We start from the raw sequence: 27,004 nt of genomic DNA on the forward strand, positions 1-27,004 counted from the left end.
AAGGTGTCAGCCATCTAATGAAAATGAGAGGAGAATCTAAGTATTTGCTGTCTATAAAAGGTGCATTCTCTTTGCCAGTATCAACATATACTGGGCTAATTTCCGTCTCTTATTTCTGTATCAGCATATTCTGTCTTTATCAAATCACAACCCTGTTGTAAAGGTGAAAAACCAAGGAACTTTTTCTATGTCTATGAATCTAATTAAGAAGTTTGAGGTTCATAGAAAGCCATAAGGACTGTCCTGGAAGTTCTTAGGAAAAAAGACATACAAATTCAGGAGAACTGCTATATTCATTGTACATGTTGATAAAATCTGAGACTGCTCTATAGCCAGAGTATAGAACAATGGAACAAGCCCATCTCACTATAAAGACAAGTGGTGGTTAGAAATATAGCCTATAGTAAGAGCCATAGGTCTAATAATCCAATAAATTCTATTGCATAGTGTGACTAGAAATGCTCTGTTTCCATTACTACTTTGTCACTGTACTTACATTATTACTTGTTTTCAAACTGAATCTGTTTTCTGTACCCCAAATATGTGCAAAATCAGGGAATTTCATTATGAAATGAATAAAAGCCTCTATCTCCCTTCCTATAGATTTCATTCAAATTATTCACTTTCTAAATTCTCTGGTAGCCTTTAGTAACATGTCCTGGCTCATAACTATAATGCTCACTGAAATAACATGTGGTGATGCACTTGTTGATGAAAGGTTTGATATTTAAGAATTCTTCTGAAAAGGAATGCATAAAGCTGGATGATTTGCAGCAACAAGCAGAAGGCTCATCTTCTGATGTTGCAAGAGAGGGCAAGAAACACTGTAGAAGGTTAGTGATGAAACTGTTATTTCTATCCATTTTTCTGAAAACAATAGATAGCTTGAAACTAACAAATCTAAAATTTCTAATACACTCATACTTCTGAACTGCTTGGAGGAGGAGCACCTTACAGGGTAATTTTTGTAGGTGAAGTTGTTCATGCATCTGGTAGCACAAATTACATGTTGGTTACAACACGTAGACACTTCTTAACAGTCTTAACTTTGCTAATGAGATTTAACCTATTTTTTTTTCTGAAGGAAGATATTTTAGTATTACTTTGCCATTACAGAAATTCATAGTATCAAACTGTGCATGTTTTCAAAATTATTTTTTCCAGTCAGATTCAACTGATTCTCATTAACATGGATATTACATCAGTGAAACAGAATTTAGAGTCCTGGATAACCTCTGTACCAACAAGAGACCCAAACCAGACTGGCTGAAAATGGGTGTTGGAACATTCTCTTTTCATTTGAGAAGCAGCCAAAAGTCTAAATTTTTTAACATAACAAACATATATAGAGATTCAAGGGATTAAATAAATTCTTGGTGATACTGACCAAACAAATAAACTTCCAAAGCACTATATTTGCTTTCTGATAGTTTACATTTTGCTTTTCCACCATGTAAAATCTTTTCCATCATCTCTTTTAGCTCTGTAGTTTACATCATATTTCATAAATGCATTCTGTGAATTATTAAACCAGCACTGAATTTCAAAGTCTTAATGAATTTAACATTAATTTTGACACTGGCTTACACAGAGACAAGATTTCATCTGGAGTAAAAGGAGGAACTTCTCAATGACTGAACATGCAGAAAAGAATATTTTGCAGTTGAATCAGATAACAGGATCTGTTTAGGAGATGTTGAAACAAATTCAAGATAATAAATAATAAACTCTGCAGATGTAGCAATTAGTGGTTCTGAGAAGCCTCTAACTGTTACCATGGTAATATTAATTTTTTTGGCACTGAACATGGTATATTATCATTAATTTTAAATGCCAGTACAAGTCCATTGTGATAGATTTGGAGTACAATCTGCATTCTTTGAGAAGGATTTGCAATTAACTTTTACTGAGGGCACTGAGTGCTTTAATGGAGAACTGGTAATTTTACTGAAGTCTGATCAGTAGGAAGAAAGATGCTACCTTCTAGCATTTCCAGGTTTAGCTCTGTGTGCTCTCTTTTCATCCATGAAATGCAGCACAAGCGCCCTGCGACCGCAGTCTGACAGTTCACGGGGAAGCCAACAGGAGCATGGAGGTCCTTCAGCAGTGCAACAGCCTTTAGTACCGCCGGTGCCTTATCAGGCTGCCACAGGCTACCTACAGACAGCCTGCCTTAAGGCAAACCCAGCCCTAACCCAGCAGAAAGCAATCTTTTCTACACAAATCTAAAACATTCCTTATGATTTTGTTGTTGCAGTTCAGGGCACACTTCTTCTCACTTCAGTGGGATCAGCATTCCTCAATGAGTCCTGGCATGACAGGCTTTCATTACAGCGTGTTGGATTCATGTACCAGTTAGGTTTTCAGAGTTGTTTTGTGGGACTTTTTTTTGGTTTTTTTTGGTTTTTTTTTGTGGTTTTTTTTTTTTTTTTTTTTTCTCTTGAGGAAAATGGAACAACACATCATAAATAAACACAGATACAGCAGAGGATATGAACTCTTGTTGGAGGTTATCTATTGCTGACCAGGGATCTATGTACAAATCATGAACGGGACGGGACTGCTGGGGAACACATCTCAAGTTGTTTTGTTTTCCAGCATCAGCCTCATTACATGGTTATAACAATGGGAAGATGCCATCAGCTCACATCCCCAGCAGCAGACAAAGAACTTAATATTATAACTTCAAAAGTCTTTTGACCAATCACACAAAGCAAAAGCATATTGACAGTAGATTTATCCAACTAATCCAAGCACACGTACTTTGGTTAAATATTGCTTGTTTTGAATAAAATACCTGCTTGTAAGCTTTAAAACACAATGCACAGAGCTCCATTATTGAGCTTAGAACTTCCTAATATCTTGCTAGATATACTTTTCTGCAGCTTAGGGAGTTATTCTAGACAACTGTTAGTACACAGACTATTGTTCTATTTGTCCTTTCTTTGCTACTTATATAATTTTTCTGCTGACAAATCTTGTGGCTACTGCTTAGCTCTAATCACAGTTCTGCTGTCTCTGAGGCCTGCCTTTTGTAGCTTTCCCAAAATCCTCTGACGTTAAGGATTCCCACAATTCCACCTCTCAGTTCAACTAAAAAGACACTTTTGTAACCATGTCATTTATTAACTACCTTGTGTTTTACAGCTTTATTATAATATATCTGCTTATTACTTGCTTAAAGCATATTTTTTGTTTGTATTAAGCATTGCTATAGTTATCCACTTCACTGAGTGGGCTTACACAGGTCTAGAGATGGTCAAGTTATTATTGAGAGACAGCTCCAGAAGGACTGATACAGTGATATACAGAGCATATTCAACCTCTCTGATATGCAGCTGCATTTAAGAGCAGATGGGCTTTCAGGACCAAATACAGTCACAATTCCTGCAAGGACACAGGGTAGAGTGAAATTTGACCAACAATTTGAGAAGCTGAGTTGTTTAATAAACCTCCCTTTAAATGATGGAGTGTTGCATTTTCCTGGGACCATGATACAAAAAGGCTCAAAACAAATGGGATTTCTAATTTTCAGTGAACTTATTTAAAGATTAACAAACTTTCAAACCTGAGTTTGGTGCATTTGGGCTGTTTAATTATCTTTTAACCTTGATGTTGGCAGTTCCTCAGTGTTTGTTGACGGCTATAGCTCTCTGACAATCTGCCAAATTTAAATACTGTGCAAAGGAGTCTTTGAAAGTTTGCTGAGTTACTTCCAGTTCCTTTTAATTAGTTAGTTTTCTGACATCCACATGTTAGTATTCTCCCTCCCCACAAAAATGTAGAAATTAATGTGTGATCTAATGGGGAATAAATATGTTCCACACAAATTTCTTTATCATTTGTATCTGTATCTTTGTTACCCTTTCACCCCATAGGAATGGAATTTCAAAGTCCATAACACACCTCATCATAGCATTTTATCTAATTTAATCTGGAGACAAATGTATAAGCTTATTATATATATAATATTTTTTCAGCAGAGCATTAACATTCAGATTTCATCCAGCTAGGCAGCTAGTTCCATTTGAATACTTATCTGAGCTGATTAACCCTTCTGCACTGATGAGCTGATCGGAAACCTTAGAACGATATAGAAAGGTATTTACTTCTGTTCCTTTCAGCATTCATAGTCAGTGAAATCACAGTCCCATTAGAATAAGTGTAATTTTATTACTGACTTTAGGATTTTTCTTTACCAGAAGACAGTCATGAAGAGATGACAGGCTAAGACAGGCTTCTATTCTTGACCTGAAGTATACCTTGTATTAGAAAATAATAATAAAAAAGGCCTTTCACTGGGCAAAGCCTCATTTTTGGCTTCTGCTAAGACAGTGTTGCAAACTGGTAGTTCTTTCTAATGATAGCAAGAGATGAGATCATATCAGAAGCATTGGTTATGGGAACGTTTGGAAGTACACTCTGAACAGAAATCTTAAGGACTGTACGAAAGAGAAAAAACTAGCTACTGGAGGAAAAGACTGACCTTTTCTTTGTTTCTAGGAACATTGTTTTGAAAATCTAATTTCATTCCTCCAGCCATCTCTTGCCATTCCCTGAGGGACAGAGACAAGCTTCCAGTGGCTGCACAAATAGTGTCCATCAGTACAAACTGACCTTTACTCGTCACTCAGTCTGGTCATACCATCCGTTTGTCCTTTGCTTCATTGCACGTATTGGATGTCAGCACTGGCCTTCTGGACAAGGCTGCTAAAAACGCGGTCGAATACAAATCCACAAATTGGGCTGAGCTGCCGCGATTTGTTGCCAGCCAGGTGACCTGTCCTGTCAAAGCTGGCATCACCCCGTCTCAGAGGATGTACTGGTAGGAATGGCATCAAGGGTCTAACCAAACACTATTTAGGAGAACATCAGTGATTCTTTTGCTGAAAGTGTCATGTTTTTGGCTCATATTATGTTGCAGGGTATTTCAAGTGTGTCATTTATTTTTGGTATTGGAGCCAGTGAAATTACCAACTGTGAATCATTTTATGTGAAGAATTCTGGCTATTTGCATCCAAAATTTTAGTTCCATGGAGACTAGTATTTCACACACAATACCAAAATCACACAAAGCAAATGCATGTGTTTCAAGTAATTTTCTTGTTCTTTTTCTCCAGCCAAAAATTCAGTGTGTACACACACATATAAGTAATCTTCCTGATTCATCAGTAGCACTTTTCTTCAAAATTGTATTGAAGTCTTTCAGTGGTAAAAGGGAATTGACATCTTCTCATTTATTTGCTGCTGGTTTGTTTTACAGGAATCTGCACATTGAGTGAGATTTTCCAAAGCAAGTAGAAGTAGACTGAATTTCGTCTTGCACTGTCAGAGGTAAAACCACTGTTCATTTCTGTGGGAGCAGTATGCCACAGTAATTTTTTCTTGTTTCTGCCTTTCACATTCTGTTATCCTGAGGTCAAATGTGGTAAAAGTTTGGTTCTCTCACAGAAACTTGCCTTTCAGAATAATCACTTCTGAAACACAATTTAAGATTATGAAAGGTTACAAAAGACTAATGCTTTTCCATGGAAAGCTTTCTTCATGAAAATCTTTCATATGCAAGTCCAGCATAGGAAAAAATGTTCATAAAAGGGACATAATTCATAGAATCATAGAATAACCTGAGTTGGAAAGGACTGGATCATCAAAGATCAACTCCTAGCCCTACACCCAAATAATTACACCCTGTGCCTGAGGGTATTGTTCAAACATTTCTTGAACTCTGTCAGGCTTGGTGCTGTGACCACTTCTCTGGGGAGTCTGTTCCAATGCCCAACCACCCTCTGGGTGAAAAAACCTTTTCTTGATATCCAATCTAAACCTTGACTGACATATCTTCATGCTATTCTCTTGGGTCCTGTTGCTGGTCACCAGAGAATAGAGAAGAAAATAATTATGCTGTTAGAAAAAAAAATCATGTGTGTCACTTAATTCTATGGCTTGCTTATTTCTTACAAACACACACCTCTGTGGACTATAGGTGGTTTTATAAATTGGAGATTGCTTCACTTAAGGCAAATCTGAGATCACTTTTCCTAGCTACTGGCTGATTCAGGTCAAGTTATTATCTCTTTGACCTCTGTAACCCTCTGGAAGAGTGAGACCTTTACAACTTTTCCGTGTTGCAAAGCTTCTGCATTTGATACAGGCCAATAATATTACTACTTCTGGAGGAAAAAATAATTTTTTGGTATTTTTTTGTCTTTGAATTACTGGAGCAATGAAGGTATGCTGGCTGCCAGATGACTGTGTACACTCTTTCACTCTTTAAACCTTTATCTCTATATTATTCTCTATTGGGCAAAGCAAAGTCGTGTACATCTCTGAATACTTATGTAACAACATAATTTGCTTTGCACACCACCTGTGTATGGAGTGCATATGTGTATATTTTATATGTATAAATTTGTGCATATACAAAAACATTTGTAATTTCAACTGAAATGTCAACCCTAATTAGCACATATTCAAAAGGAGAAGCATGTTTTCCCCTAGAGTTTAAATTCTAATTAAATTTAAAATTTCAGATTTTTTTCCTTATTGGAGAAGGAAAATAGCAGCTTATTGTTAGGAAAAAGGAACTTTAAGAGTCTACAACATTTCATAGATACCCACAAAACAGAAGTGCTTCCCTCGTGTAAACAGGATGCTGACCTTTTACAGTTCATGAAGCAGAGTAAAAAGTGGAGTGTAAACATTTTCTGGTCTTCTTTATCTTCTATTTACCTTCTAAATCTTGGCATGGATTGCTCAGATGTGCCATTCACAAGCCGTCAATATTTGTTTCTTTATTGAGCACAGTCGTTGGCTTCTCCATTTAGGATTGAAATTCCCTGCTTAAGGGCAGGGGAAAGATCACAAATAATTACGTCTACTGATGGGATGCTGCTAATAAGATCACCAGGAACAAACTGGAACTTCCTTAATAACATCAACAAAATGGCACATCTCAAGACACTTAAAATGAAATTACTTTCATGTGCTACTCAAGAAAACTGGGGTCTTACCTCTCATAAATACCCCTTTAAAAGCAGAAAGAGAATATGTGAGAAAGATAAACAAAGTGGAGGTGAAAAACATTTGTTGTGTAAGACAGTGGAAGAACTTTCCACTCATACTTCATTGCTATGTGAAATGACTAAAACGGTATTCTATAGTTCTCTGCTTAGACAAACCTGCATAAGTGATGCGTATCCAGATAATACAGAATTTATTTGGCCTAGATTCCCTGATTCCTTCAGCGAAATAGCATTACACTGTTCTCTATTCTAAGTGCGAGTCAGCCTTATTCTTACATCTAAAAAACATCTTAGATACTGTCCATGTCATGACCTAAAAAAAAATTACAAATATAAAATTGGATTTTAAAAAATGCATTCCAAATGCCAATGTTGGCCTCCTTGGGACTCTCCTTACTTTACTATTGACTTATTCAGTAACACTCCTACAAACTAGCTGGATGCATCTTTGAAAAAGTTGTATTTTAATACTTTTTAATGTAATGCAGATTATTAATATATTACTTAAAATCCAAGATTTGCTTATTTTCATTTTCACACTTTTTAAAAGGTTGCTGAAACTGCATAGAAATAATGTGTGAAATTGTTAAATGAGGCTATTATTTCCTTTTGTTCTATGCTAATGAATTCATTAACAGTTGTTCAGTTATTATCAAGGGCATTCTTTAGTTGTTAGATTAGAAAGATTTTTATCTTATTCCTACTGTGAATCTACTCATTAAATATCTTACAAAAAGCAGATGATTTCTCCTGCAGAAAAGTAACACCCTAGCCCCCAAAACACAACCGGGAGATGTTCTCATGATTTCCTTGACTCTGATGTGTGTTTAAGCTCTTCACTTTGCTGTGTAAACAATAACTGTAAACAAGGAATTATAATACCAATGCTGTACTTGTAGCAGGCAGTGTAAGCACTAAGATTTGGTTTTCCTGGTTGTATTATTTACTAAATAATTTTTCTAAGGTATACAATAAGATGTGTGTTCTACACTTACATATTCACCTACCTTTCCTTTAATGAGGGATAAAAGCATTTATCTTTTAGATGAAATTATTTTTTGCTCCTTACAAGTTCTCAACACCCAACAATGAACATTCTTTAAAAATGTAGCCCATTTAATCAAAAAACCTGGAAGTACTTTGAAATGAAGTAATGAATTAGTGATACCTAATGTCATATCTACTTGTGAACATATTTAACGTATCCCTTCACTGTTTTATCTGATGGTCCTCTACTTCATACCTGTTCTTATTCCTTCTGTCTTTAGATTTAGAACTTCTTTAATCCATGAGCTCTTTGGAAATATGAGCTTGCTAGATACATTTAAGGAACTTAGTACAGGAAACTCTTGCTTCCAGGTTGAATCTTGTACAGTGTTGCGCATTACGGATGGCCTTAGTACATGACACAATAGGTGGAATTTATGATACAATTGTCTTAATAGACAACAATTGTCCTTTCTATGAGGAAAATTGGTGCATTAGGTGAATGTGAAATACAAACTGAAGAGAAATGCCTTACACAATATTGTCTTTGTACTTTACAAGTGTGTGGAGATGGTGTGGGGTCACAGGTGTGGCTGAAGGACACTGCAGAAAAGCTGAGACAATCCCAACTGTGGGGCAAGTAAGATTCACATTACCAGGTTTGCATGTGCTCACATTCCTATAAGTGTAAAATCTTCTCTAGACTGCTCTGTGCTCTCTCTGTTCCTATTACACAGCAAAGATGTGTACCCTCTAGTTTCTAAATGGTTCAAACACTAAATGGCATAATCATATAAATAACTCATGAGTGAAAAAAAGAGGAGGGTGAAGGTTTAGGACAGTCATTATCCTTTTGAAGGCTGTGGTGATGTTTAGCATGTCTAAAAGTAACCTGGGATAATAGCTAGAGCACTCAGTATATGGCAAGGTAAAACCTCTCTTCTCTCCTGCAGCAGCAGTTAGTTGACAGTATATATAGATGAACCAGCTACCCTTGCCTTACTGCAGTTCCAGACCTTTTCTCTAATGACATTGGTCTTTCCTGTTATTCTGAGATGCTTCATAAGGCCAAACAAGGGCTCCTGCCAGCCAACAAAACAAAAAGCAACCCCATAATCATACTGTGTGGAGATACCCCACATAAGTACACTCATCACCCCTGCTACTTACCCACCCCTTCCCACCCTTACTCAAAAGGGAGTGTTTGAAGACCAGGAGAAGTTTTCTATCCTGTAGGAATGTGCTGGGTGTTGTGAAAAGAAGGGTCTTTTTATACATTAATTTCTACCACAATATGGAGAAGTCACCACGAGAGGTGGGTTCAAAAGGTACAAAGAGGTACAGAGCTGTTTATTGCCTGCTGTGAGATGAATTAAAATGTACCCAGTAGAAAGTATTCAAACAGTGTGAGATAAGGAACAGCAAATTTCAGACTTTGTAATATGTGACAGAAAATAAAGCTGTTCCTAGAGAACAGCTGCAGTGCTGGGATCCTCTGATTAAATAATTTGCCCGAGGCCTAAGGGAGCTGGGAACTATAACCATCACTGACAAATGCCCGCTTTTACAGTCTATTTTGGCTTTCAGGATTATGTGCCTTCTATAAAAGAGAAGCTACCATTCAGATGAAAGTGATGGGCTTAAGGCAGAAATTATGGGTGGAGGCTTCTGTGCTTGTGTTATGTGGGCAGACAGATGAAACAGCCAGAGAGGTCCCTTCTGGCTTCAAGAGATCTAGGAGCTGAGCATAAAAGATTATGGTTTCCCAAATAAGCTGGGTCAAGTGTGTAGAATAGATCCTAAGGGAGTTTTGAAAGCAGAATGCTGAGGTCTGACAGGTCACAAAGGGCATCTTTGAAAGAATAAATCAGTGTTGAGCTCCTAACATAAAAACTGCTCCAGGAGAATTCACAACAATGCTTCATGTGCTTTAGGTATATTTGTTCCAAATTTATATATGTCTTCCAATAAGTTTTGAACAATTATGTGATCATAGAGGGTAGATTTTAAACTTTTATGTACAACTGACATTTTATTTTAAACTCATGCATACAGAAAAAAAAAATAAAATATGCTTACCACCACAAGAGTTCCAAGGCCTTTGCTCTCTAAGCCAGAGTTTAGACAGAAAAGTCACAAAAGCATCTAGCTTCATTGTTGCTATTAAGATGTAAAGAATTACTTTGTATGAAAATGATGAGGCAAAATTAAATTTAAAACAGTCAATAAATTTTGCAGTAGTCTAATTTTTCAGGGAATCTTGCCTTAAGCTACCAGTATAATGGGAAAGAGACATATATTTTCTTTTTTTGTTTGTTTGTTTTTACTGCCATTTATCAGGTTTGTTTTCATTTAAAGGTATCGGTTTTTAATCAGGTTTATAATTACATTTGTTTAGTTAAGAGCTAGAAGTATTATTACATCTGCCTGAGAAATTGTGATGGGCAGATGCCATTTAAAACTGTCAATCTGCAAATTAAAAATAAAAATAAAGGTTCTAAGAAATACTATGGGCATTGCTAATACAAATGCTAATGTCACTAATTATTCCCATATATTTTTTTCCCCTCTGTGCTGCAAATAACATGAGGAATATCTTCATGAATGACTAACATGTGATTTGAAAATTGTTCAGCGTTTCTGTGTTTGAATGGGTACTAAACAAGCTCCACCTATTTAAAAAAAGTGCCACCATTCTCTCTTTAAAGATGTTTGACTTTTAAAATTTAAAGTATTATTTTATTAGGATGCCAGTCTTGATGTGATCCTGTCCTATGGATATGAACTTACAAGTCTATACCCAATCAGTGGACACTTCTGACAGAGGAAAGCTCTAGGTATGATTTCTTTCTAATGCCCTCATATAGGCCAAAACTTAATCAGTCCTGTGTAAAAGCCTTTATAATTATCAAACAACATTGCCAAATTCAAGATTTCTAATGAAACTGAAATACTAAGAAAGAAATGCATTTGTAAATTTTTTTTCAGACATGTAACCATAGTGGACAAGGTGGATTTTTTAGGCTCTGACATCTATTATATCATGAAAGGGCTCAACACAAAATTATAAAAAAGTGGGGGAAATACAGATAGAATCAAAGTGTCTGCTAATCTCCTTTAGGAGATGCTCTTTGTGTTTTGTACCATCTTTATACTAACATGACCTTTTTTTCTGCAATACCTTCACACTTTCATGATTACTAATGTTCATTGCAGTAAATTCATGCTACTAATGCTAGAGTAATCTCACAAAATGCAAGTAACAGTTTATGTTACAGCAGAGGTCGTGTCAAAGGAGAGATGAGAGGTGATAATCTCTGTCCCTAAACCCCATGTGCACACAGGGATCCTGCTGTCCGTGTGCTGGCCAACATCTTTCCTTTCTTGTCTATGCTTTCTTGTCTATGTCGGAGGTGGATAAGAGAAAACAGTATGGCAGGTATGGAGGAAGCAGTGGCTGGGATGAGGTGGGGGAGAAATATCTTGCCTGCTTCATGCAGTTGTAGAAGAGAACTAGAAACATTTAGGAGGAGATCCTACAAGGGAGTGAAACAGCCAGGTGTTGTATTTGTCATTCCATGTTCCTTTCCATGTGAAGACAGAAATACAGCATAGGCCCTAACAGGCTGTTGTCATATTGCTCTGGATTACATTTAGAAAAATTTTACTAACAGATTAGTGAAAATATTGCTCTCAGCCTGGTTTGCAAAGGGGAGACAGTCTAGCTTAGTGTCACAATTCCAGTCAAATACCAATTTATAACACCTACTCCCATAGGACAATACTAGAAATGTTTTTGTCCTGTTGTAGATGAGTTTGCTTATTGTTAGCTGCTTGTAAGTTCTTCTGAAATTATTGTTACCTGCAAGTTTTTATCAATCTTTCCATTTGCTTACAGTTTTTCTGAGGTGAAATGTAAGACTTATATCTTTGCTGCTTTAGTGCTTTGTAAGCCCTAATGTTTGCACACCAATACTAATATTCTTAATGTTTCTGCTTCCCAAGGACCTCTCTCTAACTAAAGAAATTTAAAAACCAGTCTACTTGAAATTTAATGAGTTTTTATCCTTATTATCTTATTTTGTAGGCCCACAAATATTTGTTTGGTGTAGATATGACAGTTCATTTCTCTTTTCAGCAATTCCTATTCCCAAATAATAGATCTGTGTTAAAAATTATGCGTATTTGTTTTGCCCTGAAACTGCTCACTACTTCTGTTGGCTTTATATAAGCCTTTTCTTTTAGGTTGGAAATTTCAAAGTACTTTGAGTAGGTTTTTTTAAAGTGCAAAATTATTTAAATTTGTTTCTTTACTTTTTTTCTCACTCATCTTCAAAAAAAAATTCTTTTCAGACTGTGCATTGAAGTTGGAAATTCATACCCATGCTAAGGGAAGCATAAGAAACTGTTTCAAGCTTTCTAACCAAAGTTGCAGTGAGGCATAAGCATTTTGTTGTGCCTTCAGCAGGACTGGATTTCATTCTAAGCACCAGAGACCTCAGAGCACTTTGAAGACTTGCCAGTTTGTCATTAATCCTTGTGTTTCTGCCTCATAGTTTTCATATCCTTAGTAACTTTATTATCCGTGTTTCTCCTTCTACACGCCAGGGTCAATAAAATTCATGTGGCAAGTGCACTTTTTCACCAGCCAGAAATATCATATTGGCTAGGATAATTCCATGAGACACAGAAATGTTTATGAGACCCCAGTCTCGTGCGTGCTGACACTGCTGGCATGTCTGCTGAGCAAGAAATGCCAGCAGCTCTCCCATGGCAATACACTGGGCTGACACTAAACTAGCTGCAGGCTCTTTGGACAGATTGAATAATAGGGTCTGGTCCCACGTGGCAAGTGGTAATTTGCACAGGTGGGACAGGACTGCCACCACCGGAGTCAAATCTGCACTGTTTGCTTCATGTAGCAATACATGTTGAGCATGACAAGCAGATTTGGGCTCAATGTCTAACTATTAATTCTGCTTGATGTTAATTATCAAGGCATAGTTAAATTCCACACAAGAAAAAGAAAGCACAACTAATTAGCAATGTATTTGCTCTTCTCCAGATATTTGTCTGGATTATTCTCTCTCCTTTTCGTATGTATTTGAAAAAAATATTTATTTTGGGCCATAAGGGTTAGCAGAGTTTGGATTAAACATCAGCTGACAGGGTGTTCCCTTTCTGTTTGTCCCTGAAGAACCATGGAATTATAGAATGGTTTGAGTTGGAAGGGCCCTTAAAGATCATCCAGTTCCAACTTACCTGCCATGGGCAGGACCTTTCACTAGACCAGGTTGCTCAAAGCTCTATCCAACAAGGCTTTGAACACTTCCAGGAGTGGGGCATCCACAGATTTTCAAGGCATAAGAGAAATGGGACTGTTACATTCATGATGCCCCCTGTCTTCCCCTGTGGAGAGTGCTATAAATTCAATGTTGCTACTTAGCACATCATCACAGGGAAGGTGCAGATAGGTGTTTGAGGGAGAAAAGTCAACATTCAATGTTTGGAGACATAATTTTTCTTAATCAGAAAGAAAATGTCAGAAAATTTTTTTCAACTAATATAAATGAATAGCTATTTGTTTCAATATGCAATAAAATTGAGTCCTTGCAATGAATTAAGAGATTTTATTTTTCTTTGAATTCTGCTTTAATGTAGCCTCTCATAAAAACTGAGTTGGACTTTTACATGGAATTGAGAGGATTATGTACTGTATTTAATAACCCCTGTCAAATAAAGGTACAAACCTAATTAAGCAATAAATCCATAAAATTTTTTACAGACAGTTAATGAGTAGCTTGCATTTTTATAACAGCAATAGCACATTAAAAAAAAAGCATTAGCTGTTCTAGGATTGCCAAAGTACTTGTACTGATAAATTAGTCTTTCTGGCTTTGCATGACTAATTTTAATCACTTGGAGCTGTGGAGATGTGCTTGGTTTAGAATTTAGGCTATTATTAAATTAAATTTTAAATTTAATTTTAAAAAGTTAATCCAAGTATCTGTTGATATTTGTAAAATAAGAAATATTTAGTGTTTTCCTATTAAAGGTAATGTTCTCAACACCACCAGCATCTTGGGCTCAGAGATAAATAAGATAAATAGGATGCCAGCAAGTACATACTGAAATCACCTAGCTGATAGTTAAAAAATGTCACAGCAACTTTTTTTTCAACAAGAGTTAAATAAAGTGGTACATCTGTGTAGTATCTTACTTTCAGGAATATGACATTAGTTTTGCCCATTTATTGTGATATGAATCAGTCATGTGGATGTCTAAATTGACTTTGAGTTAAGGAAGAGCAATAGTTAGGATTCCATCTCCTTCACCTCCTTTTCTCTAATTTAATGACTAGGTGAGATAGTTAGCTGTTTCTTTTTCTTTTTTTTTTTCTTTTTTCTTTTTTTGGGAAAACCTGTTATTACAGGCCTTTTACTGCTACAGGTCACCCACACTGAACAGAGTATGCCTCCTGTTTATTTCCCTGGCAAGCTAGGATTTGTACATGCTGTGGATAGTGGATTCCTCGTTTCTAACACTACCCAATCTAATGGTTTTAGGGGAGCTGAAAATTGCTGCCTGGGGCAAAAAGGATGACAGTCAGTTGGGGAACAATGGCCTCTTCTGGGGCCATGAGCAGAATTAGATAAGGGAGTGGGGAAGGTGGTTGCAGGCAGGCAGAGAATCACAAGCTATCCTGATTATTACCTAGTCTTAAACTGAGGCAACACTTCAGCCTTAAATCCTTATTTCAGTTTAGACCAGGAAATGTTAAATCTCTGTATTGCTCATGATTGAGCGAAATAATTCAGATGTTTCTTTATGTAAATTGTATGACTTTAAACAATTTAATAATGGAATAAAGGGCATCAAACAATAAATTCAAAAGCTTTAAAAATTAGTTTGTCACGTATCTTATGATATGTCTATTCCTGCAATGCATTTGACAGTGAGGAAGAGCCAGGTGGTGTTTTCATTTCTACCAGACAAAACTTATGTCCAGCTAGTTTAGTTTGTGATTTTAAATACGTTTTACGTGACTTGTGGCTGCTGTAATATGTTTATTGATATTGCTTCATAGCCCTGCAGCATATTGCAAGTAACGATATAAACCCTCTTATAAACATTAATGAATTAAACTTTAAACCACCGTTACCTGACAAAGAACCACTATAGCCTTTCTCAAAAAGAAAATACCTATTATTTTAAGATAAAAGGCTAATAAGCCCCATGGGTCATTGTGCTGGTTTTGGCTGGAGTAGGATTTTCTTCACAGTGGCTAGTTTGGGTCTGTGTTTTGGATTTGTGCTGGAAACAGTGTTGATAATTCAGGGGTGTTTTCGTTATTGCTGAGCAGCACTTAAACAGAGACAAAGTATTTTCTTCTTTTTGTATGGCCACGCTGTCGAGGGAGTTGGGGGTGAGTGGGGAATTGGGATGACACACTGGGACCACTGACCCAAGTGACCCAAAGGATAGTCCATACTGAATGACATCATGCTCGGTATTTAAAGTGGGGATGTGGGGGGGACATTCAGAGTTATGGCATTTATTTTCCCAAGTCCACGCCATTCCATGTAATGGAGCCCTGCTTTCCTGGAGATGGCTGAACACGTGCCTGCCCATGGGCAGCAGCGAATTCATTCCTTGTTTTGTTTTGCTTGCTTGTGTGACTTTTTCTTTCCCTATTAAACTGTCTTTATCTCAACCCACAAGTTTTAACACTTTTTTCTCTTCTGATTCTGATCCTGCTAGTGGGGGAGTGTATGAGAGGCTATGCGATACACGGTTGCTGGCTGGGGTTAAACCACAACAGCCATCTTTAATTATATCTCTTTCAGAACAGAAGCCTGCATTTGTTTATGAATGTCATAGGTGAAAAATCAAACTTCTTCAGAAAGGTCACAAAGCTTTCAGAATTTGTTAGTCTCAAAGAAAATCTTGTATAAAAATGAGCCCATATGTGAGATTTCTCATGTGAAGAAGAAAGAACTAGAAAAGTTTAGTCAGGTTTTTCATTCTTAAAGAAAATTGGCTGAAGTGTTTTATTTTAGAAATGTGTTTCTATATAAATCTCCTTAATAGAATGACGTATTTTCTAACAGAGGTTTTCTCTTTTCCTTTAGGAGTTTCTTTCCCTTTTCCACCAAATTTTAGTGTGGTAAGAATTTAAAAGATATTAACATTGTGAGATTGTGCTACATTATGGTTTTTTATTCCCTTTTACTTCTATCAAGTGACCCTATTTAAAAGCACAGGTGGTGGGAGTGAGACATCACATAGCCCACACCATTCCTGTGCTTCTGATGCTGTGGAAGTTGAAGCAGGAAGCTGGAAACTGAGGTTCTCCTCAGAAAAGTGTTGAACACAGGTAGTATCATTTTCACTTTAACTGGTTATCAGAAATTATTTTATAGATTATTTAAGAGTTGTACCTACAAAAAGTGTGGATATTTGCCAAATACGATTCTATGTTAAACACTTCACTGGGCACAAGGAGGTAGATAGCAGCTTCAAGTGGTTTATTTGATCCAGAAACCTGTGAAATCAGTTTGCTTACCATCATCTGTGAGGGACACAAAGGAATTTACTAAAAGCTGTGTGCAGGGACCTTGTAACACATCCTTTGGGCAGGTGATATGAATAAACTTGGTTTTCTCTTATTTATGCAGGCAGGAGCTAATCTGGCAGAGATTCAAATAACTCTCTACTACTGTAGTACTCTTCCTTACATTGGCTTGTACAGATCATGGTAGCAGATGAAGGATTTCACAGCTTTACCATGCTAATAATGCTGAATTTCATGGTTTGTCAGCTTGTCAAGGATTAACAAGACTGACATTAAATTACTAGAGGAACTGTCATGTAGTAAAAATGGAAATCTCAAATTTTTTAAAGATTTTTTTCATTAGATTTCATTCTAGAAATCACTGATGTTCTTATTAAAGAGAGTCAATTAATCTCTCACTAAAAAACCATTCACATATGGATCACTCAGATATGTTTGAATTCAGGGAAAGCCATAGAAAATCAACCATTTCGGGCATGGGGTAATCAGAATATATTTTTTTTTATAGTCATCCTTGGATAATATTTACCTGGTACAGAGCATTAGTTTATGCACGTGCAAGGAGAATTTAATTTGAATTTACTTGGAATGTGTAATTTCCTTCATTGGTCTTTATTTTGTGCTCAAGACATTTCTAAGTAGATTTTCCAGAGAGTGATTTCAAGCTTATTTTCTAGTTTTGCCCACATCCATATTATTCCTATCCTCAGTGTCACAACGTGTTTAAAAACACATGCCTACTGTTGAATGGTCCATGGAAAAATATTTTGTGTATTTCACTTTTACTGCAGCTAGTCCATGCCACTCACTTAAGATCTATATTACAGTGCCATAACACAGATTCTTACATTTTCAAAACACAGCTTGTTTTTTTCCTTTTTCTCAGAATAATGATATATATGAAATATTACTCATGTATATATACTGAAGAGAGAACTGATATTTTACTACATCCATTCATAAACTTTTATGTGTCCTTTGTTTGTGTGTCTGGATCATAAAGCAAATATATTTGTTATGGTCTTTCATTTAGTACAATAGCAAAGTTTCTCTCATTAGTTCCTGTCAAGCTTCTTATACCTGGTCCAAATGTAGAACTGCCTTGAAAAGACTGTGACATGTTCTTTAAAAGGTATTGGACCAAAACTCCACTTCTGACTCTAAAAGTCTATCTGTACATTTTGCAGTAATTTATCGTTGAATATGAGACCGATAGTTCAGGAATTTATGCCAGTACCTGTATTCACAGGGTTGATGTCAAGTAATACTTCACTTTTGTTGCATGAAGGCTAATTCCCTGCTTCCTGTGGAGATGTTGACAAGGTTTGTAAAGGCCTCACAGGAATCTGGAATCCCAAAAAGGAATGCGTACATAATTAGAAGACTGCCAAGAAATCAAGGATGGATGTAGACCAGGAGAAAGTAAATAATTTGGCATGGGTGGAAGCTGAAATGGGTCCTCAGAAGGAGAAATGAGCATCACAACTTGAACAATTTCACTTCCACGTTTTGGCTTTTCTGTTCTACTTTGTTTTAATTTATAGACTCTCTCACATATCTGTACCAGTTTTCTCAGTGAAACAGAGTCAAAGTTCCAGAGCCATGATATGTCAAGCTGGGCCTTAATTAGTGAGCTGAACTCCTGGACAGTACAGTGCCCAGAAAGCAAGCAAAGGGTTAAAGTGTGGATATTCCCATGATAGGCTAAAGCACCTTTCTTGGTCTTCATAGATACGTATGTAGCCAGCTGTCTGCCAAAGCTGTAGCCTTTCCATAAAGTCATATTCATCTATAGGATAATGAATCAGACAGAAAATCAATGTGACATTTGAAATATGGCCTCATTAGTGCCCTTGTTTAGTGTCAAGAACAAATATCCAGCAAGTTGCGCAGCATTTCTCTTCTCACTTCCTGGAATTATATTTTCCTTGCCTTATTGCTTTTACACATTGTGTTGAATTTAATTCTAGCCACTAACCCTATAATCCTTAGCCTGCTCTGTGATTTATGGTTATGATCTTTGACTGGTTATTTCTTTATTTGTCCTGCAGACCTACTGATTTGCATCTTCTCCTGTGAGTTGTATAAGCTGCTTACTCATCCCACCCTCCTGCAGGGTTGCTGCAGTCTGCTCCACTCCCCGAGTCACAATCAGCAGCTGAACTGTGAAAGAACAGTGCTCTGCACTCATAAGATTGCTTCACCTCCTCACAAAACTTACTATTTCTGTTTACAAATCCACTCTCTCTGATCTCCCCAATCATGGCTTTCTCTTTTCTTATGCTTCAGAGGTTTTGTGTCATTTACCACTTCTTGCAGTCTAGGAGAGCAGAACCATTTCTTTTGAAGTGATTCTGGATTAAAGCAATTCACACCTGTCTCCTCGTCTTTGTCAGTCATCTGTTATTATCCTTCCCCTGCTATCTCTGTTCTTCTCAGCCCAGTTGGGTCTTTTGATTTGTTTGTTTCATGGTGATGCATGAGAAGTTCAGTAGAGGAACTGATCTGGACTACAAACAACTTCATTTTATTTTATGTGAAGCAAGCCTCATTAGCAGCAGGGTTGCACAGTACTGTTGATGATCTTCTACAGCAATATGAAAGAGCTACCCAAGTGTTGAGAGCCTTACAGCAGTGAGGAAGAGTAGCATTGAGCAATCAGTGCAATAACATAAACAAACATTACCATCAGGGAAATTATCTGCAGAAGGATTATTTGGTATCAATAACTTTCTCTTTAAATTGTTTAAACAACTGTACAAGCTACTTAAGTGTTGCATCACCTGTCTTACACAGAGAAGTTTGCAAGACGAGTTAGTGGAAATTGACACTTGGATAGAAATTCTTGGATTTTTCAGTTCTGAGTTTCAAGTTGTAATGATTTTTTTAGCTACACTTCTTCCTCTCTTTTTTCTTATTTTTGTTTCTTTATTTTTACTACATCCAACTTTTTTGAAATCTAAAATTTCCTCTATACTTTATATCATATCTGATTTTCCATAGATCTGCTTCAGGCAGAAATGAAAGGATATTTTTATTTGATGAAATATAACATGCTATTTTTCTCAGTCCTCTTGCTTTATTTCACTTTTTTTCATATGTCATGTATAATAAGGTACAATGCCTATGGAAACTGCATGGTCTGTAGCATACTTGCCCTCAAAATAACTAATAAGAGAAATATATAGACTGTCATGAAGTGGAATGAGAAAAGTTTCTTGAACCCCATGACTTCACAGGTCCAACTCTCATGAAACAGTTATTCAGGAGATTTGAAAGCCTGTAGTACCTACTGGAAAAGTAAAAAAAATAAAAATCAATCCTTCATCCCCCTTTTTTTCTTTTTTCTACTGCTTATTCTGTTGCCTTAAAATTTCAGTGAATCAATTCAAGTAGTTTGAAAAGGTCTGGAAAATGTATGTGACTGAAACTTTTGTGGGGAGATTGTACTACTGTATTGGTGTAACTTTGTAACATTTGAATTTTTTGTATCGGATGACATTTTTTACTGTGAAAGCACAACATACAAAAACACAGAAGTTCACCTATTACTTTGTATAATAAAGCATTATACTTGCAACAAAGGTATAGCTAAAATTTCAAGTAAGGTGACACCTGGAGTAGACACAAAAACAATTTCATAGAACAGTATACAGTTCAAAAGATCTGTCTGGGAAGAAATACCAACTGTTTATGTTTTACTTTCTTTGACAGAGCATCTACTGAGGGAAAAAGAAATTGGATGTAAATTTTAATTTCTGCATGACAGGTTTTTATCCTTGAGTAGCATATAAAGTGTTTTGCTTTACATGCATGGGTAAAGAAATCTGAAAAGCAAGACAAGTCAATCTGCATGAAAAGTAGTTTCTTTTACACTGGACTTACAGCAGAGTAAATCTGTTAACTTCATCTGGCTTTGATCCAGGTTTTGACTAATGTGAGATGAGTGGCAGACTCAAACAAGATGTTATTAATATGGGGAAGACTGTGGTAACAACCAAGCAGGGATTGGGCTTGATGGAAAGTGAATATTTCCACTAGGTCAGTACAAGCAGAATACCCAGGCAAAACACTTAGGTTATTGGAAAAAATAACCTAATCCTGACTCCTGTAACTATACTTTTCAAATAACATACTTGGAGAATGAAAGTGGAGTAGACAATTTTCCATGCCAGTAGACAGAGGTCAGAAAAGCTTAATTCCCAGAAGGGCACTTCTCTTCTCCCTCATGAAATGCACAGCATGAGAGGGCAACCCTAACTGAGTTGAACTGAAGTCATACCTTAAGAGAAGTTTCGAGTACTCACCATCTCATCCAAACATTTGGACTCATGTAAGAGAAAGTATACAGTAATTGGAGAAGGAAAAGTTATTTTTTCCATCTCCTACCTGTGGTAGATTCTCTAGTGCTTTAATATCAAGGTTTAAGTAATTTATTATATTTGATTTTAAAAAATATTTCACTATAGTTCCATTCACAATTATGTAATATTTTTTCTATTTTTTATTAGAAAATATGGTATTAAAGAATAAATACAGAAGTGGAAAATTGCCAATTTCTCTATGTGTTGAATATGTCAAACTTCCAGTAATGAATATTTTCCCTTTATATAGTGGTATTAGTAAGCTACATTTTGTTATGTATTCCATAATTCAGAGGTTTTTAGTACCTCCTTTCTATACACTAATTTAAGAGTTTATGACCATGTGGAATATATAATAATCAAGGTACAAGTAAGGAAAAAGCAGTATAATAATAGTTAATAACTTCATTAAAAATTGATGAAGCTATAAACTGTTCTTCTTAGAATACAGTGGTTTCCATAGAGAACAGTTTGAAGACGCTGATTTTTTGTGTTCTTTTTTTAATTTTAGATCAATAGTGCAAGAAATTTTGACCTGGTCATTAGTCTTCATTAAACTGCCAATACAAGATAATAAGAGTAAATAAAGAAGGCAAAGGAACTTTCATAAATAATCTAGTTTTAAAAGACAACACACTTCTTCAAGCTCTTCTACTGGGCACCCCTTCATTTTATTGTTTAAACAGACTATTCTTATTGTTACTGATGCCTGCTCAGAAATATTTTCTTCTTTGTCAAGAAGATTTAATTTATCATAGAGAAATTTATTTGGAGGTTGTGTTTAAAGCAAACAATGACTTGAGTAGCTCTGACATTAGCTGCATCAAAGTAAACATGAGCAGCATTTTCCAAAACTGTTGATCAAGTGTCTGATTTTAGGAGATCAAATATGACACCATAAAACACCCTTCAGTGGAAACCTTAGCACTTCCTTTATTTTTGTGCTACTAGTGCATCTGAAATGTTTTCTCATATAATTCAGCAAGTGAAGATTGGTTTGAAAATTTTACAGCAATAAAAATATTTTCTTCAACCCCTGAAATCCAAGGATTATGTGCATTGCACATCAATCTATTTTCACAGTTCTTGTGGCTTCAGGAAAGTCAATGTGTATTTATAAACAATTGCACAAATGGATCAGAATGTAAAAAAGTTCCTCATTTACTTTGCTGGGAACCAAAGGTCTCTGAAAGTCATCTAGGAGGACATTTGGCATCATTAATATTGCTGTAAGGACACTCTCTTACAGTGAATGCCTTATGTCTTGCAGTGAGCACCTTATGCACAAGGCTGTGAGAGCAGGGGACGTGGAGCCTCCCATTAGGGCAGAAGAACAAGGCATAGGGATTTGCCTCCACAGGAGGGTAGTTACAGTGTATTTAGAAAGATTTTCATTGGCTGACACGTATGAAAATAAGTGCCAACTTTTTGCATCATTGTAGAAAGCTTATCAGATACAACAAAAAGTTGATGTTATTTATTGAAATTGGCCTCCAGTGCAAAGCTTTTCCTCATGGAGATACTAACAATCTCCAGGGGAGATTTCAACAGCAGCTGCTATTTCTACGACTGCAAGCAAGCAAGGAAGGAAGATGCTTTTGGCAGTGAATGAGAATGATTAGCTCAGGATGTAATTTGTATCTCAGAATTGTTTTGATAGCTCAGCACTTTCTTGGGTATTTATCTTTTCCCAAATGAAATAACAGTCTTTTCAACTTCAAATAAGTCCTGTCTATCTTGGAGTTACAGAAATGATGTCATGCAAAATTCAACATTTCCACTACTTGTATATTAAAATTTACTAATCAAGAAAATATTTGAAACAGAAACTCAAACTCTCAAATTTATACTTAAATAGTCTTCTAAATATTCACAGATGCACGAGTCTAAGAAAAGCACACAAGAGCCAAAGTCAGTTTTGAAAATGCGATCAATTTTGATATGATGTGTCAAAAGATAATTGGGCTACTCAGTTCACAAAAATTCCATTTAAGTCTCTGACTAGTACTTCTCATGGCTGGTTTTAGAAGCTCTTCTGCTTTGTGTTTTATTTAATCTTCCAGATTGTTCTTTCAGGCTTACTGAGACATGAAATTGTCATCGTTCCTCCATATTTAGGCCATATTCCCTACTTTGGCCTACTGATTATTAGTTTTTGCAATACCATGGTTGATTGAGGTTGTTTTTCCTCTTTTAATAGGTGAGAGTCATACTTTGCAGTTGAAACAGTGGAGATAGAGAAGCAATCTCTAGTGTCACAATCAGTAAAGTTATTTCTTACTGTGGACCAAAGAAGAAACAGGAGTGGGAATTCCAACCATGATAGCCCATGCTTTTTCATCTTTACATGGCCTGCTTCACTCCAGGCTGCAATCTTTTTGATTCTCCTGGATTTGAGGTTTCTGTTGACCTTTATTCATATCTGCCAAAGCCAACTGCCTTTCAAAGAAGTGACAGGTTGATTGGGACAAGTTTAAATTTTCACAATACAAAGTTACTTTAGAGGGACTAAAATTACTTCTTTCATGACTGACCCTTTTTTTTCCCCCTTTGCTTTTTTTTCCTGAGCTGCTTTGGCTTCATGCAATAGAAAACAAGTCAAGGAGCAGCAGCCATCTGGAACTGTCACTGGCACTTCCATGTGCTGTCTGATAACAAAAAGATAGAAATAGCTTTCTTAAATACATAAGTAAAAAAAGTTGTTTAACCAGATTTTCCTTAATAACTGTTTCTTCAGCATACTTGTATTCGGAAGTCCCAGAAACATTAGTTTATAAGGGAAAACTGTCATTCTTATTGCTTATTTGATGCCTACAGTCTTGATGTTGCTTTATTTTCCCTTAGGGTTTTCTTCAGGGATAAGAGACAGGATGTTCTTTCACTAAATTATTTTCACCTGCTGTTGTTGACCCCATAGGACTAGAATAACCTTACCTACCAAAATAATGTAGGCTGAAAGCAAATGATTGGCATTTGTAATTTTCAAGGGCTAATTACTATGAGCTGCCTTTCAATAAAAGGGGCACATGAGAGGAAGGTTTCGCTTTTTAACATGTGTAAGCATTACTGTTCACTGTCTCAGGATAATTTTTGTTTATACATATGTATTTAAACTTCAGTTAGGGATAGCAGTGGATTCTGAAGAGATCTTTGCCCTTTGTATCATATTTTATGGAAGAAATATTTTACCCCTTGTGTGGTAGTCTTGAGAGACTTTAAACCTTCAGATTAGGAGACAAGAATGCAAAAGTATGCTTTAAAGTTAGAGATGTTTGTGTTGTTGCTTTGGTTTTTTTTTCTAATTCTGCTTTTCATATCTGTGAGAAATTGGATGACAGCAGTACCTAGCATGTTTTATGCACATGAATATTTTTGTTAATATATTCCAAAAAATGAGCAAAAATTGAATATATCATGCAGTGCTCATTTATATCAAGCAAGGGATGCCAGTGGATGTAAGACATTATTCGGTTCCCTTCTTCAAGAAGAGCTAAAGAAATGTACATCGTGCATGCTAAAACCCAAGTAGGAGAATTTCTTGAACTGCTTCCACCTGGAAAATAGGAAAATAATTTTAGGGAACTGATTCAAATTACTCTGTAATGTCTTGAAATAAAACATAACTATATACCTAAATAAGGACCAACTTTAATTTTTTTTTTATGTAAGGAGTGGAATATCCATGACTGCTGAACAGAAATAAGTGTTATAAGAGGTTTAAGTAACTTCTATTTCTTCTGTGATCCATCTGCTTGCTCTTGATTTACCTTGACAGCTAGCTTAAGTGACTAATTTGCAAGATGGTGTGTCAGAACTGCTGCATTTCCTGGAGTGGGGGGAAGATGCAGAAGTCCCTGTGGAGGCAGCCTGCAGTAACCTGCACTGCTTTAGTGCTTGGGCTGAAAGGAGAAAGTGTGAAAGAGAGAATGATCTTTTCTGTCACTCCTACCAATCCTCCTGTGCTGCGCATGCTGATGCGGCAGCGGGACACTTATTGGAGAAAACAGAACAACGGAGGAGTGTGAAGCAGTCTGTGGGTTTGACCAGACTCATGGATTTTAATTCCTACCTTTTGCATATGGGCAGGGGACAAGAACATCTTGAGAAGGTTGATGCTACAAATTTAAAACCATAAGATTAGAAGGCATTGCTCCACGGAATCTAACTTGTCATTTGAATCACAATGAGAAGTCTCGCCGTGTTAACAGCCCACAGACAATCAAGGCAGAAGAAAGTTACTTAGTTTCTTCTTATGAGCTTGTTTGTGTGTTACCGTAGTGCATTGACCCTGGCTGGATTGCAGGCACTCAACATAGCCAACAAAGCCTCTCCATCTCTCCCCTCTGCATCTGGACAGGTGAGAGATGAAATGGAAGCTTCATGAGCAAAGAACCAGGAAAGATCACTCACAAAACACTATCACAGGCAAAAAAGGCTTGAATGAGAGATAATAATTAAATTTATTACTTACAAAATCAGAGCAAGATGATGTGAAATAAAGCAAAACATTTTAAACACCTTCCACTCACTTCTTCCTCCTTCTCAGCTCTACCTCCTCCTCCAATGGCACAAGGAGGCAGGGAATGGGGGTTTATGGTCAGTTCCATAGATTGTTTCTCCTGCTGCTTAGGGAGAAGCGTCATTCCCCTGCTGCACCATGGGATCCTTCCCAGGGAGACAGTTCTCCATGAACTTCTCCAACATGAGTCCAGCTCATGAGCAAGAGCTCTGTGTGAACTGCTGCAATGTGAGTCCATCCCAGGGGCAGCAAAACTGCTGCTACTGCGGGTCACTCTTCCAAAGGGTGCAGTTCTTCAAGGACAGGCTGCTCCAGCAGAGGAGCAGGACATCTCTCTCTACAGCCTCCCACAGGATCACAGCCTCCCCTCAGCAGGCATCTGCCTGCTCTGGCATGGGGCTCCTCCACAGACTGCAGGTGGATCTCTGCACCCCCATGGTCCTCCATGGGTTGCAGGGGCTCAGCAGCTTCACCACGGTCTTCACCTCCAGTTGGAGGGGAATCTGAGCTCTGGCACCTGCACCTCTTTCTCCACTGACCTTGGTGTCTGCAGAGCTGTGTCTCACATGTTCTCTCTCTGCTCTTCTCTCTCTGCAATTTCAATTGCGCAATAATATTTTTTATCTTCTTATTCTTAAATATGTTATCACAGAGTTGTTGCCACCATTTCTTATTGGCCAAATCTTGATCATCAGCTCTTCTGTCTTTAGAGCTGCCAAGGATTGGCTCTGCTGGATATAGAGGAAGTTTCTGGCAGCTGCTCACAGAAGCCACCCTGTAGACCCCATCTGCTACCAAAGCTTAGCCCTACAAATCCAATACCCTAAATCATCTGCATTTGTCAGATTTTAACTGCTATTTTCTTCTTAGTTCCACTTTTTTAGGGGGTTGTCTTATGCATGGAATTTAGTTGAAATTTTGAGCTAGATACATCAAGAGCAACTATAGTGTAAGTCTAGGGATGTTTCTTGTTTCATTGCAGAGATTTCTTAGGCTTTTCTTAGGCCCAGCTAGACTAATTTATTAGCATTTATTGGCTCATTAAATATCAAAACCCAGGGAAAAGGATCTTCAACATTATTGAACTTTTTGTTCAATTGCATTACAGGTTTGTGTCCCTACTTGCAAGATTGTTGGGTTCTGCAAAGGTTTCCTAACCCTTGGACTATTTGCTGTGATGTGAAAATAAAAGATTTTTTTCCCTGTTATTTGCAGTAGCTGGACACAATTTCAGTAGCAACCCTAGTACAACTTCATCACTCACAGTTCTTATAATTCTAAGTTTCAGTCTTTCTTTGAAAGAAAGCAAAAACCTGGAGGCTGCTCTTTTTTAACATATTTACAAATAATTAAACAAAATTTTTGAACAAATAATTTTTTCACAGATCATAGAATGGTTTGGATTGGAAGGGATTTTAAAGATTATCTAGTTCCTACCCCATGCCTACCTCTTTTGCTAGACCAGGTTACTCAGAGCTTCATCCAGGCTTACCCATGAACACCTATGGAGATGGGGCATCCACAGCTTCTCTGGGAA

This window comes from Passer domesticus, chromosome 1, assembly GCF_036417665.1.
Source record: "Passer domesticus isolate bPasDom1 chromosome 1, bPasDom1.hap1, whole genome shotgun sequence".
NCBI lineage: Eukaryota > Metazoa > Chordata > Aves > Passeriformes > Passeridae > Passer > Passer domesticus.